Source organism: Meriones unguiculatus, chromosome 4, assembly GCF_030254825.1.
Source record: "Meriones unguiculatus strain TT.TT164.6M chromosome 4, Bangor_MerUng_6.1, whole genome shotgun sequence".
Classification (NCBI taxonomy): Eukaryota; Metazoa; Chordata; class Mammalia; order Rodentia; family Muridae; genus Meriones; species Meriones unguiculatus.
The window spans coordinates 120,784,691-120,799,596 of NC_083352.1; the positions used below are offsets into that span (position 1 = coordinate 120,784,691).

The 14,906-nt window shown below is 45.3% G+C and overlaps 1 long non-coding RNA gene and 2 other non-coding genes across 3 annotated transcripts; all 3 read right to left on the bottom strand.

Annotated features, from left to right (window-relative positions):
* Nucleotides 1-935: 935 nt before the first annotated feature.
* On the bottom strand, nt 936-9,820 carry LOC110565899 (uncharacterized). Its single transcript, XR_002477425.2, has 6 exons — nt 9,613-9,820; nt 9,154-9,411; nt 7,867-7,945; nt 6,368-6,440; nt 4,795-4,871; nt 936-4,708 (listed from the first exon to the last, which is right to left on the bottom strand). It is a non-coding gene; the product is annotated as an uncharacterized LOC110565899 (long non-coding RNA).
* Nucleotides 5,632-5,765, bottom strand: LOC132653824 (small nucleolar RNA SNORA71). The gene has a single exon (XR_009591667.1). It is a non-coding gene; the product is annotated as a small nucleolar RNA SNORA71 (small nucleolar RNA).
* LOC132653825 (small nucleolar RNA SNORA71) lies at nt 6,869-7,002 on the bottom strand. Its single transcript, XR_009591668.1, has one exon. It is a non-coding gene; the product is annotated as a small nucleolar RNA SNORA71 (small nucleolar RNA).
* Nucleotides 9,821-14,906: the final 5,086 nt, after the last annotated feature.

Sequence of the window (14,906 nt, forward strand, 5' to 3'; positions counted from 1 at the left end):
CTGCCTTCCCCATTTGTGGCCTGGCCTTATGAAGAGTTCTTCTGTGTGGAAGGTATCTGAAACATAGGGGCAGAGAAACATGTGGTCATGGCAGCTGTGACTGCTACTGACCATCATCTCCAAAGACCAAATATGTGTCATGGTAACATAAATAGCCACACTTGGCATTTGCCCACCGTGTCGCAGAGGTCTCTAAGGCAGGTTGTATTCATTTGAATAGAAAAGGCTCCTATAGGCTCATATATGTGGATGCCTATCACCAGGGAGAGGAACTGTTTGAAAGGATTAGGTGTGGCCTCATTAGAGCAGGTACAGCTTGGTTGGAGAAAGTGTGTCACTGGGGGTGGGCTTTGAGGTTTCAAAAGCTAACACCAGGCCATCTCTTCCTGATCCACAGGATGTAGCTCTCAGCTACTTCTCCAGCACTGTGTCTGCCTGCTATCATGCTTCCTGCCATGACGATAACGGACTAAACCTCTGAAACTGTAAGCCAGCCCACAATTAAATGCTTTCTTTTTTTCTAAGAGTTGCCTTGGTCATGGTGTCTCTTCACAGCAATAGAACACTAAGACATTGATTGGCTCCTTTCCACCTAGAGCTGGGTGTGCCCCAGCCTTTCTCAAGGCCTTCAGCCCTTCATTCCATCTCTGTCCATCCTAGCCTCCTCTCTGTTCCCAAATATTCCTGAACCAAGTCAAGTCTCACAGTTCCCTTTTCTCCTAAGCCCCGGCCCCAAGATACACTTCTACTTCAAACTCTAATCTAACCCTGACTCACAGTCCCCAATTAAGTCTTAGAGAGGTGGCAAGTGTGTCTTCTCAGTGAATTATGCAGCCTTCTGGGGCACAGGTATCTCAGTAAACAAGGGAACGTAAAAACAAGCACTGTAATGCCAGGATTACAGGACCCTTAGAGACCACCAGGAGACGACTTGATGCAAGAGCAAGAGAGCTTTATTATGAGAGCGATTGAACTTGGGACCCAAGTCTTACTGACACAGCAGTAGAGAAGTGGGACCCTGATCCCTGAGTGAGCAGGTTTTCAAAGGGAAAGACTGTAAGCAGGGATTTCCATGACAGCAAGCAGGGGGGTACATGTTTCCATGAAAGAAAGCAAGGGGGTTCATAGGCAAGAAGGCAGAGACAAGCCACACATGACTTGGCTGGGGTGAGGGAAGCCACATTCTTAGACCCCCCCATGGCTATGGGGGGGTCTCTGTGACCACCAAGGCCAACAGAGTAAGATTCACATGAGGCAAAAAGGCAGTCTGATTCAACACAACTCAGTAACACCATGGTGTCGGTTCAACTTTAGTAAAACAACACATCAGGCACTCCTTTTTTTTTCCATCTCCTGAGAGACCAAAAGATAAAGTAGCAGCAAATGATCGTTAAGACCTAGAGTAGGTGCAGTATAGAAGTTAGTAAATGCCCTGAGGGGAGAGCTACCTCTCGAACTGGGTTCTTTCCCCACCCAGTAGAGATACAGTTGCTAGGAAACTGGCCCCTCCCCCTAGGGAGGGACACCTAGTCATGGTCAATAGTCTGGGAACCTTCCTATAGCCAATCAATTCAAAATGTAGCATCTTGACCAATAGATGCTTGCCAGGCAGGAATTGCCCCTGCCTTGGGCATGCTGGGATGGACCAGAATCTATAAACCACCCAACTAACCTGGGGCGGCGTGCTCAGCTCCCACCGCTTCGGTGTTAGGGCTGTGTAGGCCCAAGCTGCAGCTTGTAATTTACAATAAAAAGACCCTCATGTATTTTGCAACGGAGTCGATTCCTGTAGATCTTTTGGGAGCTTGCGAACTGGGTATAACACTCCATACAACGATAATTTCTACTATCAGAGCTTTCTAAAAGAGTACTAAATTATGCTAAAAATCTGTATTATTACGTTTGGTCACTTAGATTAGCCCAACCAAAATATTGCCCACCATGTGACTAAACATTTGTACACTATCTTTTTTCCAGACAACTGGTCCCAAAGGATGAAAACAACTCTTAGCATGGCAAAACAACAGCATTCTCTCCCTATTACAAGAATGCCTTTGATCCCCCCTGACAAAAGGCTTTTGGATTCTTCACTGACAAGCTGAGAATCAACATGCAATACAGTCAATAAATGTAACAATACAGTCAATAAATTGTTTTGGGGTCAGTAGTATTATGTCCTTGTTTCCCCCAAAGTCTTGGCTTGCTGCCTCCCCGAGTTATTGGTTTCCTCTTCCTCTTGGGACATCTCCTTTTGATGGATTTGTTGTCTCTCTTCAGAAACTTCACTTGGCTCCTCTTCCTCTTGGGACATCTCCTTTTGATGGATTTGTCGTCTCTCTTCAGACACTTCACTTGGCTCCTCTTCCTCTTGGGACATCTCCTTTTGATGGATTTGTCGTCTCTCTTCAGACACTTCACTTGGCTCCTCTTCCTCTTGGGACATCTCCTTTTGATGGATTTGTCGTCTAGCTTCCCACACTTCCTTTGTCTGGTGATCTCCAGGATGCTTGCTAGATGTGTCCTTGCCAGATGTGTTATAGCAGGAGCCACCTGGGACTTCATTTAGTTTTCTGTAAGACATAAGCACAATCTCGCCTCGATGTTAGGACATCGGGCCCTTTCCATTGGTTAGTTTTTAGATTTTTTTTTTTTAACATATACCTTAGGGGGAGAAAAAAAGTGTTATCCTTTGAAAGCATTATCCTTTGAAGAAAAAAAAAATTAAAGTTAGTGTGCAATTATGTTTTCAGTCCTTGGACACCGTATCAGCCAGAAGAAATATTATAAAATAAATTTCTTGGTTCCAATTTGCCCCTATGTTTTTTAAGTACAAAGGAATCTGGGTGGTGTTTGGTCTCTCAATGGCTGAGAGGCCTGCAGTGAGAAAGCCTCCATTTTGTATGTGAAAGACAAGATAAAATGCCTTATTTTGCAAGACTGTGAGCACACCATTGCATGGACACTCTGAGTTCCATCTCAAAAGCCCTGACTGAGCCTGGCTGGGGGACCAAATCAGCAGCGGAGTCCACTTGGCCTGTAGAGAGAGAGAGAGAGAGAAAAGGTTTTATTCAATGATCCTCCTCAGAGAGTTACATGCACTACTGTGCTCCAGCTTGCAAAATAATTGATAGGGATTTTATCTCCTCTTTCATGGGTTCCTTTTCTTTAGCTCCTATGCATTTCCAATTTTTTTGTTTGCGTGTTTGTTTCGAGACAGGATTTCTCTATGAAGCCCTGGCTATCCTGGGGCTTTCTCTATAGACACCACCACCTGGCTGCATTCCCAGTTTTTAACATCAATCGTTTCTGGTTTAGGAAACCAAGGACTGAATTTTACAGACTCTTGTACCAAGCTTCAGAGCCTTGCTCTGAGTATTTTGCTCCCTTGGAGCTTAACAAACATGTCAGTAAAATATAAAATGCTTCGTCTCAGAGGATTGAGAAGAACCCAAGCTTATTTTACTCCCTTACTTACCTTTGTGATCTCCCGGGTGAGAGGTCCAAACTCCTACTCCTGATTCTATTTTTTTTTTTTTTTTAATTCTTACCTTCTCGGGCTTGAGACTCTTACGTTGGCCACCTGTTGGAGGGGGTCTCTGCTGACACCACAGCAGAATAATGATCAAAGAGAAGCAAAAAGGAAATCTGTTTCAACACGACTCAGTAAACACTGTTGGTTCAAACTTTATTTTATTTTACTTTACATTTTCGAGACCGGGTTTCTCTGTGTAATCCTGGCTGTCCTGGACTCACTCTGTAGACCAGGCTGGCCTCTAACTCAGAGATCCACCTGCCCCTGCCTCCCGAGGGCTGGGATTACAGGCGTGCGCCACCACGCCCGGCTAAATGCTGGTTCAAACTTCAGGAGTCTGACACCAGGCAGTTAAACAATTTTCTGGTGATAATCCCGTGTGCCCAAAAAAAGCTTAAGCAACAACATTCTTTGTAAAGTACACAGGACATGTGACATCTTTTTTTTTTTTTTTTTTTTTTTTTTTAATAATTTCTTTATTTTTCAATAGAGAGGTTTTCTCTGTTGTAGCCCTGGCTGTCCTGGACTCACTCTGTAGACCAGGCTGGCCTTGAACTCAGAGATCCACCCGCCTTTGCTGCCTGAAGCGCTGGGATGAAAGCTGTTCTTCGGAACTACACAGGGCCACACCACCGCTGCTGCTGCTAGGGTGCTGGAATAAAATGGAGTTAAAGGCGCATGCCACGACCCCAATCTACTGACCGACGGCTCCGGCTCCACTACTGACTGACAGCTACATCTTAAGGACACGGCCTACAGACTGCACAGAGGTCGCCAGGATATCAAACACCTCCGCTCCCAGCCTTCCGGGAGGGAAACAGGGTATGTGCCTCTCCCTTTGGAGAGACAACCCTGCGTGTTTAATATTTCTGGTTTCCCTCGCGCTAATCTGTGAGAACAAGGATGCCTGTTCCCACAGTGTAAAACTGTGAGGACAAGGATGCCTTGGTGCCACATTGCATGCTGTGACTCTAAGCAGACAGACAGCGGTAGCTTGAATGGTATTAAAAATAAATTACTGGTAAATAAAAAAAAAAACAACTTTGGACTCCAGGTCTGTGGAGTCGAGACCCTTCCCTCTGCATACCCACCAAAGCGAACAGGTTCTCCTCAGTGGTGAGCCGGTCTGGGTCTGAGGGCACGTTGAATGGCAGCCGCGGACACCGCCACTGTAGCCTAAGGCAGGAACCGAGGCCAAGCAACAGCTTATAATTTTCATTTCAGAATGTGCATTCTGACCCAGTCATCTGGTGGTAGCTTACCTGGATGAGACCCCTGCAGGCGATCATGGTGAGCAGATCAGTGCCCCAGTCTCTGCACTATCTTCTGTCTTTCCATGCTGATGTCGGGGAATGAGAGACAACATGAAAACAATCCTATTGGTCTAAAATAGCTCCCTATAGGACAACTGAGCAGTCGTATATAAGTGGCAGAGACACAGCTCAGAGGCTCACCCTCAGGGCTCCTCCCACCAAGCTCCCTCCCTCCTAGCAGCCTTCCCAATATGTTGTCATTAGTGGCCTACATCTCAATCTCGAGTCCCTCTCATGCCCCTTCATAAAACAAGTGTCCTTCTGACCACTGAATCACATTCCTTCAAAGGCCCACTCAGGCACACGCATCAACTCCAAAAGACCACCTCTGCCAGGCACGGTCGTGCATGCCTTTAATTCCAGAACTCTAGAGGCAGAGGCAGAGACTCTGTGAGTTCAAGGCTACAAAGTGAGTTACAGGAACACAAAGAGACCTTGTCTCAAAAACAGAAACACACAAAGATAGCATCTCTATAAAAACCTTGTAGCGGTGAGTACATATCACCCATTATGTGTCATTTACCCTGGCCTTCCTAGATCCTGAGGTGTCAAAACCTTGGTCTCTGATAGCAGGGAGCCAAGCTGAGAAAGGCCAAGACAAAATATAACGACATGTGGCACATGTCTTTTTTTCAATCCTGGAACTTGGGAGATAGAGGCAGGCCAGCCAGACCTACACAGTGAGACCCTGTCTCAAAATAAACAAATGCCTCCCGTCATAGACTCTTACACAGTGGCCCATGTCCTATGGGGAGGTTGAAATATTGGGCAGCAAAGAAGCAGGAGTGTATGAAAGCGCCAGCATTTGAGAGGGACAGGAACGGACCCTTCAAACACGGGAAATGGCTTTCAGCAACTCCTCTCCCTGCATTATGGATGACCAGAGCACAAGCAGCCCTTGGTCGCTTCTAAATGCAGGTCCACACACAGAAACAGACATCAGGCCAAGAAGAGGTGCAGATATGAAAGGCCTGCAGCGCAGAAAAAGAGCCAGGAAGAGTCCAGGAAAAGAGCACAGCCAAGCACGGTGTCTCCCACGGTGGTCTTTCTTCCTTACAAAAGTCCCATAAAGCAATGGCCAAGGATAACCAAAAAGGAGTCCCTGGGTAGAGATACCGGAAACTATAGGGATTGGGACAGACATGTGACCTCAAGTGGAACAAAAGTCTTATCTGTCATCTTTTTTGTTTTTGTTTTTTAAGACAGTGTTTCTCTGTGTGCAGCCCTGGCTGTCCTGGAACTCGCTCTGTAGACCAGGCTGGCCTCAAACCCACAGAGCTCCACCTGCCTCTGCCTCCCCAGTGCTGGGATTAAAGGTGTGTGCCACCACACCCAGCTATCATTTTATTTTTCAAATACTGAAAATGAAGTTCTGAGTTTGTCTTTGATTGAGAGTGAGGGGGCAGGAGTCCCGTGTCTAGACCACCTTTATTGTCACTCAAAGCCCTTGGCAACAGGTATGGTGCTATATCAGATGAAAGGGGCCAATATGCCAGAGAATGGACTGGACAAGAGATCTTACCTCAAGTACACGTGGGTCTAGAATGCTCCTGACATGACAACTCCCATGATGCTTCTGTGTACAGTGGGTTCATCTGCAAATGGCACGAGACCCTGATAAACACCCAGCTTGCCACTGCTCACAGCAGAGCATGGTAGTATGGGGGAAAGGGGGTTGGCACAGGAGTTACCAGTCACTAAGCATCTCAAAACTGTGGGTTTCTTGTTTCCAGAACAAACCCATTGTTGCCTCTCATTCCTAAAAAGGATGTTGTGTATGGCCTTTGGCAGAGCAATCACCACCAATTATACCACCGATGTAAGTCATGTAACCCCCAACAAGATGAAATGGATGCAAACAGGTTTGTGGGAGGGTACCGCTGTGGACTGGCAATAGCCTCGAAAGCCATCTAGGAGAAGTTATTGCCCAGGGCAGGAAGCAAAAGCCCTGACAGCAGCAATGACACGTGGGCAGTTCCAATACCTTAGAGGCCCAAATGTATACACAGCTGAGAAGCCACAGTATGGGGAAGCTCCCAGCACTGAAAGGCATGGGTGTGGACCTTCCAAACACAAGATGGTTCTTTCCACATCTCCTCTGCCCGCACTACCAATGACCAGGGCATGGGTAACCCCTGATCACTTACGAATGCAGGGCCAGAGAAGGCGGAGAGCCTGCTGTCAAATGCAAAAGCTTTGAGCAGCCAGCTCAGCTCAGTACAAGAACCTAGGAAGTACCTGTATTCCTGCAAAAATTCCTTCCACACAGCCAACAGGTAAGACAAAAGCAAGAGTTCTTAGGGTGTGGAACACGGAGGTTCCTGATCCTAAGGAAAACTGCCTAGTTGTTCTGCCTTGTGGAGGATGAGATTGTATCCTGAATAGTTTTATGTCAACTCGATACAGACTAGAGTTATCTGAAATGAGGAAACCTCAATTGAGAAAATGCCTCCATCCAGCTACAAGGCATTTTCTTAATTAGTGATTGATGGGGGATGGCCCAGCCCACTCTGGGCGGGGCTTTGCCTGGGCTGGTGGTTCTAGGCTGAGCAAGCCAGTAAGCACCACCCCTCCATGGCCTTTCCTTCAGCTCATGCCTCCAGGTTCCTTGCCATGTTTGAGTTCCTGTCCTGACTTCCTTCGATGATGAACAGTGGTATGTTAGTGCAAACCAAATAAACCCTTTCTTCCCCAAGCTGTTTTAGTCCTGGTGTTTCCTCGCAGCAATAGAAACTCTGACTAGGACAGACCTGGGTACAGCTGACTATGACGCAGCATTCTTTCGGCTTCTGATTCAGACCTTTTGCTGCTCATCCACCAAAGCAAGGAGGATCACAGGGGACTCGGGATTGAAGCAGCTTCGGGAGAAACGAGCTGTACATCAATGGCTCCAGGGGGTGGGGGGATAAAACTGGGGGACAGGGATGCAGCCGCCTTCATCTTCTGTCCATTTGCTTCCCAGTCTATCGTGGGAACCTGTGAGCAGCACTTGAGGGCAGCCATCTTAAGTTTAACCCCTACCTTGGGAGCGCCGTGGTCCAGCTGCTTTCTGGCAGGATACACACACCTCTCACGGCCCCTCTGCGCCAAGATGTCAGTTCTGCGTAAACAAGAAACATTTAAATGAGCATCAAGATGTCAAATCTGTCCTGTGCATGAAGAGTCCCTGACGCATTAGCCACATCCAGATACATCAGAGGCTGGATACTGTGACTCAGCATTTCCTTGTGACTCAGCATTTTCTTGTGGGGGCGCAGCAACGGCGCAGTGACGCATTTGCTTGTGGGGGCGCAGCAATGGCACAGCATTTTCTTGTGACGCATTTTCTAATGGGGGCGCAGCAATGGCGCAGCAGCATTTTCTTGTGGCGCAGCATTTTCTCGTGCACAAAGAAAGATTCTGGCAACAAATCATCTATGATAGAGAGCACTTTTCAGGTATTTTGTGCAAGCTCTGATAAACGGCAGAAGTTCCAGAAGGTTCCTTTATCAAATCTCCTGTCAAAGAACCTCAAATGGAAGAATACTGCCTGACCATCTAAACGCCCACTTCAAAGACCTCACCTCTATGCAATCATCATTTCAGTTAAGACTACCTGCCATCCACAAGAAGACCAATTTAGGTTCAAAATGAGAACTCAGTTTCATTCTCACCATAGATACTGCATAACTACCGCGCAGTCAGGCACTAGGGTTCAAAACAAGACAGCCAGATCTACCTTTCCAACTTCCCTACCTGAGAATGGCAGACCAATGCTCACATAGGACCTGGCCTCCCAGGTTCTCCCAGCATCCCTCCCTACCTGCTGCAGGGCGTGGCTGGCATACCCCAACCTCTTCAATATATAATGAGACATTTTGGTTCCCCCTTATCCCCCCCCACGTCTCTCTCTCTCTCTCCATTGCGCTCTTCTCTCCCCCCTCTCTCTCTCCCTCCCTCCCCTTCCCTCTTCCTGTCCTCCCCCTCCCTGTCCTCTGCCTCTCTCCCCCCCACAAATCCTCGCTCTCCCTGTCCCTGCCTCTCTCCCTCCCTCCCTCTCTCTCCCTTCCTCTTCCTCCTTCCCCTTCTCCGGCTCCCTATCCCCTGCATGGCGCCGAGAGCTGCCCTGAATAAACCTGCATTTATATACTATAACTTCGTCTTGCAACTACCTCATTCTGCCGTCTCAATCACTGACGTATTTCTAGCCTGAGCCCCGCCAGCTTGTCCTCAGAACCTGATTGAACTCCACACCACCTCTAGTTCTGGTGCCCAGGGGAAGACAATTGGGTGGCACTCTTGTCTTCAAGGTGCACTCCCAGCACTTACCCGGACACCTGCTTCCTGGACAGTGGGGCCCACCAGTGAGAGCGGAGAGTTGGGAGGAGGTGTGTTGGCTGCTGCATAACTAGCATCGTCATCCTTCGTGGTATCAAATGGGCCAAGGCCCAGCAAAGAAGCCACCACACTGGGAATGGGGTTTCACTGCAAGGCGTCACACATGAGTCTGGGCACCCTGCCCTAGAGTCCCGGGCTTATCAGCTTGGAAGGATGCAGATCGGAATGCGTGTCAACAGTCCGAGGACCCTGTGTAAGAAAGGACAAGCGGCTTCTGATGCCACATGAGCTGGAGGCACCCGGGCTCAGTCCCCAACCCTCCACCTTCTCCCAGGCACACCAGCACTGCGTTCCCAGGTCACCCTCCTACAGGGTCCCTCTCCCGTCAGTTCGAGCCCAGCGGCCCCAGGAGGCCGAGGTCTCTGCCCACCTACGATCTCCTTCGAGTACCTCAGGAAGTCCATAGCCTGCAAGGGTAGCGGCATCAAGCTCGCATCGTAGCTTCCCAGGTCTTGAGTTTTCTTAAAGGAGACTGGAGGCCTTGGAGGAGGCCACGAGCGCAGAGCGAAGAGGAGACACCTAGCAAGCTGAGATGCCAGGCAAAGAATGCGTCAGCTCTGCAGTATCTGCGCAGAACGATCCCGGACCACCGCAGTGTCGGCCCTACTGCGGCTGCGCGCGCTGCAGCCTCCAGCTGCGCCTTTGCGCACCTAGACCGTGGGCGTGGCTCTGCAGCGTCCACTGCGGTAGGAGAGCTGAAATGCTAACGCACCAGCAAGCCTCTCCTTCCTTAATCCTAGCTTCCATTCTACCAAACAGTTTATTCTGCTCATCCGTCCGTGCATCCATTTTGCCAGAAAATATGCGTGAAACACCAGCTTCCTTCCATCCCATTAGTCATCCATCCTATCTGTCTTATGTGTCTAAATATTCATCCACTCACCCATCCATGCATTGTGACGCATTCACTTATGCATGTGTTTGTCTGCCTGTCCATCCATCCATCTAGCTTGTCCACTCATCTTTTCACTAATCTACTCATCCAGCCTTGCACCCAGTCAAAATGTCCACTAAGGAACTACTTCCTATCAAAGGCCAGACTATACACGAGAAAGGAAAGTAATGAGACAGACATGATCCCTAACTTGGTTACGTTTTAATGGGCATGATAAGCAAATAGGCCAGGAAATTCGACCACTTAAAAATCATAAGTGCCACGAAGGAAACAGGTATAGTGATAGGCAGATTGTGACAGTGGTGGCTTATTTATTTATCCAGAGTGGACATTTAACCTAATGCGTGGTGAAAAAAAAAAGGATGAATTATGAAATGTTTAGTGTATATCATATTCAGAAGTCTATGTAAAAAGTGAAGTAAAGCTCATGAAAATGGGTGATAGGTCAACAATGTTTCTTTTGGTTTGGTTTGATTTGGTTTTCTTGAGATGAAGCCTATACCTATCTATCCCTGGCTATCCTGGAGCTTGCTCTGTAGACCAGGCTGGCTTCAAACTCATAGAGATCTTACTGCTTCTGCCTCCTGGGTGCTGGGATTAAAGCTAGCTGCCACTATGCCTGGCTGTTTCAAGTGTCTTTTTTTAAGTTATGTTGATGTGTGTGTGTGTGTGTGTGTGTGTGTGTGTGTGTGTATTTTTGGTGGGCACACATGTATCATGATGTACATTTAGGTATCAGAGGACAACTTCTGAGTTGGTTTCTTCTACTATTATGTGGCCTAGGGTTTGCCCTCAGGTTGTCATTCTTTTGTTTGTTTGTTTTTCAAGACAGGGTCTCTCTGTGTGGCCTTTGCTGTCCTAGAACTCACTCTGTAGACCAGGTGTTGTGGGGGGGTCCACTTAAATCGAACATAACTCAAACACCAGGTCAATGCAGATGGCAAAATTTTATTGTCCTTAGCTGTGTCTCTATGTGTGTATATGTTTTTCTCTGGACTTAAATTGACGATATTTTAAAATGTGACTGAAGATATTAATATTTTTGGACATGAGACAGTTTAAATCAACACCTCTGAGTTTGGTCCTGGGCCATCAGAGTTAAATTCTATAAAACATTTTAAAATTTATCCGCTATCTTAAAGTAATTACCTTTGGACAGTCTAACAAAAAACTTAAAACAGTTTCTCAACCTTTGGGGGAGGTCAAAAGACCTTGATATTTATTTTATTAATTTTACAAGTTAAAACCAAGCCATGCTATTTAAGCCAATTAAACAAAAACTGCAGTTATTACAATATATCATGTAAAAATATTATAAAATATGTTGTTCTTCCTTTAAAAAGGCTGGAGATTCTTCAATGCAAAATGTTGCTTATGCTCTTTTACAGGAGAAAAGGAACTATAGTTCCATGTTAGCCCAGAATTATTCAGGGTTATATTAAGATCATTGTTAATCATTATATAAAATATAAGTCTGGCTGCCAGTACCTAAATAAATGATTTAATGCTGTTTCCTTCTGGCCTATAGATTTGGTATGACCAGAAGAGTCCATTTTTGCTGAGGGCTGCAGGCTAAGTTTAGTTCTCTGTTTAATGCTAAATAAAACTTTTGTCCTTTAATTTTTTTGCTGTTAAGTTTTAATACAATATGATACAATTAATAAGATTTGCTAGCCCCTTTGTAAATTATGTTCAATTAAAAGTTTTGCTTTGATTTTAGTTTAAAAAGAGCACATTTAAAGTTATGCTAAAGATTGTAGTTGAGTACAAGATTGAGTTTTACCTAGTCTCTTTGTCTAGGTTGTTTTTTAAGGTTTAATTTAAAATGGGTACAAATAACATCTGACTATATACATTTAGCTAAAATTTGGTTATAAAGCATACATTTAAAAATATTCCAAAATTAAAGATTATAACATCCTATTTTATAGGATGTAGTTTAGAGCAGATAATAAAGGCAGATGAAGAGTAATTCAAATATGCTGGCTCTCAGACTTGTCAATAGATCTAAGGAATATGGCATTTTAACATATGTAAGCTTATTATGACAGAGTCACAAACAGAGTGGGCTGGAGAGGTAGCTCAGAGGTTAAGAGCACTGGCTGCTTGTCCAAAGGTCCTGGTTCAATCCCCAGCAACCACATGGTGGCTCATCTACAGTGAGATCTGGTGTTGCTGCCTGTGCTTATAAAAGAAAAATAATGTCTTTTCAAGTGTTTGGCACATCTGCACAAATAGCATAGTTATCTGCAGTATTGACTGTGTTTCGAAGGTTTAATAAGCAGTCTTTGAACATTTTTACAGATAGTGCATATGTAGCTCTGTCTTTGCCTAGGTTAGAGACTGCAGGTCAAATCCAGATATTTCCCCCTGCTGGAATTTTATCTTTACAAATTCAAAACTTGATAGAAGAAACTTTCCCTTTTTTATAGGACATTTGAGGGATCATTCTAATTTGCCAGGACCCTTGTCTAAAGGACAAATGCATTGGCAGATAAAGCCACCAAAGTTTATTGTTCACAGTTTAAAAGAGCCCAAGATGCCCATAACATGCATCATCTTAGTAGTCAAACCTTGAAGGGCTGGAGAGATGGCTCAGAGGTTAAGAACACTCGCTGTTCTTCCAAAGGTCCTGAGTTCAATTCCCAGCAACCACATGGCTCGCAACAATCTATAGTAAGGTCTGCTGTGCAGGCAAAATGTTGTATAAATAATAAATAAATCTTTAAAAAAATAGTCAAACCTTGAGACTTAAATATGGGTTGACTAAGGAACAGGCCTGTACTATAGTCAAGGCTTGCAGTGCTTGTCCTCAATTTCAGCCTGTTCCTCATTTGGGAGTCAATCCTAAAGGATTGGTTCCAAATCAGACCTGGCAAATGGATATTACTCATATTCCTGAATTTGAAAAATTAAATTATGTACATGTTTGCATTGATACCTATTCTGGATTTATTTTTGCCACTCCTTAACCAGGAGAAGCTGCAAAAAATGTTATTGCTCATTGTCTACAGGCTTTTAATGTTCTAAGAGTTCCTAAGCTGACAATGGAGCAGGATTTACTAATAAATCTTTTAAAAGATTTTGTCAACAGTTTCAAGTTTCTCATATAACTGAAATACCTTAAAATCCTCAAGGAGAAGGCATGCTAGAGTGTGCCCACTGAACAATTAAGATTTACTTGCAAAAAAACAAAGAAGGGGGAGCCACTCCCCTGGACACCTAAATTTTTTTTAAAAAAATTTGGATAAGCATGGTAAATCTGCAGTAGATAGATTTTTGGCATACAAAAGCAAAAAAAAAAAAAAAAAAAAAAAAAAAAAAAAAAAAAAAAAGTTTGCTAAAGAAAATTGGAAGAATCCTCATGGACCCGACCCTGTACTCATATGGGGAAGAGGAGCTGTCTGTGTGTCTTTTGCAGGAAAAGGATGCAGCTTGATGGCTACTGGAATGCCTGGTGCAACAAGTGGATGAGGAGTTTTCTCCTGACAATGATAATGATGTCAAAGAAGACCCCTCCAGTCAAGATGACTGCTTATGTGCTGCCCTTAAGGAAGAGTGCTGCTTTTACACAGATTATACTTGGATTGTAAGGGACAGCATGGCTAAGGTTAGGGAAGCCCTAGAAGAGAGAAAAAGACAGAGAAAACAAGAGGAATATTGGTTTCATAATTGGTTTTCAACCTCTTCCTGGCTCATCACCCTCCTTCCTTCAATTGTGGGACCCATGGTGGTTTTCTTCTCCTCATATGTTTCAGCCCATGGGCCATTAAAAGACTTACTAGCTTTGTAAAATGGCAAATTGACTCCCTGGCATCTAAACCCATACAAGTTCATTATCACAGACTTGATTTGGCTGACAGAGGCTTAGCTGAGCCCGAGGAAGACTTCTGACAGTCCATCACATGGGTCTTGACTGCTTGCGTTTGGCTCTCCTGAGAACAGCATGAAACTCAGATAAATGCTTGCCTGATGTAGCATGGGTACCTGTAAGGGGTGTAGGATGACATACTTCAGGGGAAGGGCCCAATTGCCCACTTCTGAGTCCTCAAGAAGCAAACCTGATTGCATAGAGATTGGTGTCTGATTACCCCTAACCACAACCTGCTGGGGATGTTCTCAGGTGTTGATAGGGTCTTCCTCTCCTCCCCAAAAAGACACCCAAAAAGGCTGCAAAATGCCTTGGGAGGATCAGGTCACTACTTCCCCCCCCCTCTGGTTAATGCCCACCATCTTCAAAAGACCTCATGTTCAAAACCTACCTGCTAGCTTCTTAAATTGTTTAAGAAGGGAGGAGATGCCGGGAGCCAAAGCTATTTACTGAAGCCAAAGCCAAATAGTGAGCCAAAGCTATTTAGTGGAGACAAAGCTATTTACTGAAGCCAAAGCCAAATAGTGAACAAAGGTCATTTAGTGGAGACTTAAAGTTTATTTAGTGAAAGAGTTATCTAGGACCCTAAATCATGGGTGATAGATTTGTGAGGACATCCGTCTGTTAGTTTTAGAGCATCCGTGAGATATCTTAAGAAAACATCCTTATGGCATCTTTCAGGTGCAATACTCAAGCCATGAAAGCACTCTTGCTATCTCCTGCAGCAGTAATTAAGCCTTCCCCCTTTCCTGCCTTCTCCCTATATAAGTTGGGTAAAAATTTCTAATAAATGAGGCTTTGATCAGACAAACAGACTTGGCCTCCTTCTTTGTGTCTCTCTGTCCCACCATTCTTTTCACACCCCCTTTAGAGCCCCATTGAATTCCCGCAGGTCGGGACACTATTGGACCATGGATG